Here is a 4218-nt window from a genome sequence, read left to right on the forward strand (position 1 = left end):
CGTCATATGGCTGCATCCGGTATGAAATTAAAAAATCCGGCTCTCTATAGCTTTGAGGACATGTCCCTGTAGTATATTCATGCTAAATCCGAGCTCAATACTACAACGAATAAGGGAGGAGTAGTACTTTATAAATTGCACTTTTTGCTCAATAGTGTCCGGATGGAAGAAGAAGAGGAAAAGATGAGAGAGTCCTAGACTCAGGTACCCCGACTAATAAAACGATATATACTCTATATCATTTTACGCATACAGTATATTTCACCATAAAGTTAAAGAAAAATAGGTTTCGCCAGGGCTCGAACCGGGACCTTCTGCGAGTTAAGCAGACTTGACAACCACTACACTACGAAAGTTCTTACACCAAAAATGTGGGTTACACAAAGTTTTTTAATCCATTTAAATTACAAATAAATTATTATGTAATAAGCACAAAGCAAGATAAACATGTGTAAAAGTGATAATTACCGATTACACAAAATAAATATTTTTAAAAATAATAAAAATAAGATATACTGTATATCATATTACCTTATCAGTACTTTTTACCATAAAGTTGAAAAAAAAAGGTTTCGCCCGGGCTCGAACCGGGGACCTTCTGCGTGTTAAGCAGACGTGATAACCACTACGCCAAGAAGCCGCATATAACTACATAACGCTGTGGTGTGTTTCACACATTGTGGCTTCTTAATTAAACAAATTAATTAACAAAAAAGCACGAATGTGCAATACAGAATACAGAATGTACAGCGAAAGAAGCTGTATACAGACGTATACAGTTTGAAAGTAAAGAAAAATAGGTATCGCCAGGGCTCGAACCGGGACCTTCTGCGTGTTAAGCAGACTTGAAAACCACTACACTACGAAACCTCTTACATTAAAAATGTGGGTTACAGAAAGTTTTTTAATCCATTTAAATTACAAATAAATGGTAATAAGCACAAAGCAAAATAACCATGTGTAAAAGTGATAATTACCGATTACACAAAATAAGTGTTTAAAAAAATAATAAAAATAAAATATACTCTGTATAATTATCATATTGCGTATACAGTACTTTTCACCATAAAGTTTAAAAAAAAAAAGGTTTTGTCCGGGCTCGAACCAGGTACCTTCTGCGTGTTAAGCAAACGTGATAACCACCACGCCAAGAAGCCCCATATAACCATATAACTACATAACGCCGTGGTGTGTGTCACACATTGTGGCTTCTTAATTAAACAAATTAATTAACAAAAAATTAAAAATCCGGCTCTATAGATTTGAGAACATGTCCCTGTAGTATATTCATGCCAAATCCCAGCTCAATACTACAACGAATAAGGGAGGAGTAGTACTTTAAAAATCGCACTTTTTACTCAATAGTGTCCAGATGGTGGAGGAGAAAATGAGTAAGTACTAGACTCGGGTACCCCGAGTAAAAAGGTTCACTTGTTTAGGCCTGACATTTACAACCCTCAAAATATCTCACTTTCAAAAACAATATTTATTTTAAATAAAAAAAAAAAAAAAATATCCGTAGAGGTTCGAACCCACTAGTGAGAACACTCAAACTTGAGCATTATCCGTTACGCCTCAAACCAGTAGATGACTGAAGAGCTGATAATAGTCTATTTATATGAAATGAATGATCAATCAATGAAAAATAATGCCATGCAACTTTGTTTCTGATTTTAAAAAAGGTCCACTTGTTTAGGCCTGACATTTACAACCCTCAAAATATCTCACTTTCAAAATCAATATTTATTCTCAATTTAAAAAAAAAAGAAAAAAAATATTCGTAGAAGTTCGAACCCACTACTGCGAGAACTCAAACCTGAGCATTACCCGTTACGCCTCAAGCCAGTAGATGACTGAAGAGCTGATAATACTCTATTTATATGAAATTAATAATAAATCAATGAAAAATAATGCCATGCAACTTTGTTTCTGATTTTAAAAAAGGTTCACTTGTTTAGGCCTGACATTTACAACCCTCAAAATATCTCACTTTCAAAAACAATATTTATTTTAAATATAAAAAAAATAAAAAAAAAAATACCCGCAGAGGTTCGAACCCACTAGTGAGAGCACTCAAACTTGATCATTACCCGTTACGCCACAAACCAGTAGATGACTGAAGAGCTGACAATACTCTATTTATATGAAATAAATAATAAATCAATGAAAAATAATGCCATGCAACTTTGTTTCTGATTTTAAAAAAGGTCCACTTGTTTAGGCCTGACATTTACAACCCTCAAAATATCTCACTTTCAAAATCCATATTTATTCTCAATTTAAAAAAAAAAGAAAAAAAATATCCCTAGAGGTTCGACCCACTACTCAGAGCACTCAAACCTGAGCATTACCCGTTACGCCACAAACCAGTAGATGACTGAAGAGCTGATAATAGTCTATTTTATATGAAATGAATGATCAATCAATGAAAAATAATGCAATGCAACTTTGTTTCTGATTTTAAAAAAGGTCCACTTGTTTAGGCCTGACATTTACAACCCTCAAAATATCTCACTTTCAAAAACCATATTTATTTTCAATTTAAAAAAAAAAGAAAAAAAATATCCCTAGAGGTTCGACCCACTACTCAGAGCACTCAAAACTGAGCATTACCCGTTACGCCACAAATCAGTAGATGACTGAAGAGCTGATAATAGTCTATTTATATGAAATGAATGATCAATCAATAAAAAATAAAGCCATGCAACTTTGTTTCTGATTTAAAAAAAGGTTCACTTGTTTAGGCCTGACATTTACAACCCTAAAAATATCTCACTTTCAAAAACAATATTTATTTTCAATTTTAAAAAAAAATTCCCTAGAGGTTCGAACCCACTACTGAGAGAACTCAAATCTGAGCATTATCCGTTACGCCACCAACCAGTAGGTGACTGAGGAGCTGATAATAGTCTATTTATATGAAATGAATGATCAATCAATGAAAAATAATGCCATGCAACTTTGTTTCTGATTTTAAAAAAGGTTCACTTGTTTTGGCCTGACATTTACAACCCTCAAAATATCTCACTTTCAAAAACAATATTTTTTCAATTAAAAAAAAAAAGAAATAAAATATCAGTAGAGGTTCGAACCCACTAGTGAGAGCACTCAAACTTGAGCATTACCCGCTACGCCACAAACCAGTAGATGACTGAAGAGCTGATAATACTCTATTTATATGAAATAAATAATAAATCAATGAAAAATAATGCCATGCAACCTTGTTTCTGATTTTAAAAAAGGTTCATTTGTTTAGGCCTTTCATTTACAACCCTCAAAATATCTCACCTTCAAAAAAAATATTTATTTTCAATAAAAAAAAAAGAAAAGAAATATCCCTAGAGGTTCGAACCCACTACTGCGAGCACTCAAACTTGAGCATTACCCGTTACGCCTCAAACCAGTAGATGACTGAAGAGCTGATAATACTCTATTTATATGAAATGAATAATAAATCAATGAAAAATAATGCCATGCAACTTTGTTTCTGATTTTAAAAAAGGTTCACTTGTTTAGGCCTGACATTTACAACCCTCAAAATATCTCACCTTCAAAAACAATATTTATTTTCAAATAAAAAAAAAAGAAAAAAAATATCCCTAGAAATTCGAACCCACTATTGAAATCACTCAAACCTGAGCATTACCCGTTCGCCGCAAACCATTTTATGACTGAAGAGCTGATAATAGTATATTTATATGAAATTAATAATAAATCAATGAAAAATAATGCCATGCAACTTTGTTTCTGATTTCAAAAAATGTTCACTTGTTTAGGCCTGACAGTTGCAACCCTCAAAATATCTCACTTTCAAAAACAATATTTATTTTCAATTAAAAAAAAAATAAAAAAAAAATACCCGTATAGGTTCGAACCCACTACTGAGAGCACTCAAACCTGAGCATTACACGTTACGCCACAAACCAGTAGATGACTGAGGAGCTGATAATAGTCTATATATATGAAATGAATGAACAATCAATGAAAAATAATGCCATGCAACTTTGTTTCTGATTGAAAAAAATGTTCACTTGTTTAGGCCTGACATTTACAACCCTCATAATATCTCACTTTCAAAAACAATATTTTTTAAATTAAAAAAAAAAAGAAATAAAATATCAGTAGAGGTTCGAACCCACTAGTGAGAGCACTCAAACTTGAGCATTACCCGCTACGCCACAAACCAGTAGATGACTGAAGAGCTGATAATACTCTATT

At 32.8% G+C, this 4218-nt stretch overlaps 1 non-coding gene across 1 annotated transcript; it reads right to left on the minus strand.

Annotated features, from left to right (window-relative positions):
* Positions 1-567: 567 nt before the first annotated feature.
* Positions 568-640, minus strand: Trnav-aac (transfer RNA valine (anticodon AAC)). Its single transcript has one exon. It is a non-coding gene; the product is annotated as a tRNA-Val (tRNA).
* Between the last annotated feature and the right edge of the window lie 3578 nt (positions 641-4218).

This window comes from Antedon mediterranea, chromosome 8 (genome assembly GCF_964355755.1).
Source record: "Antedon mediterranea chromosome 8, ecAntMedi1.1, whole genome shotgun sequence".
Lineage (NCBI taxonomy): Eukaryota > Metazoa > Echinodermata > Crinoidea > Comatulida > Antedonidae > Antedon > Antedon mediterranea.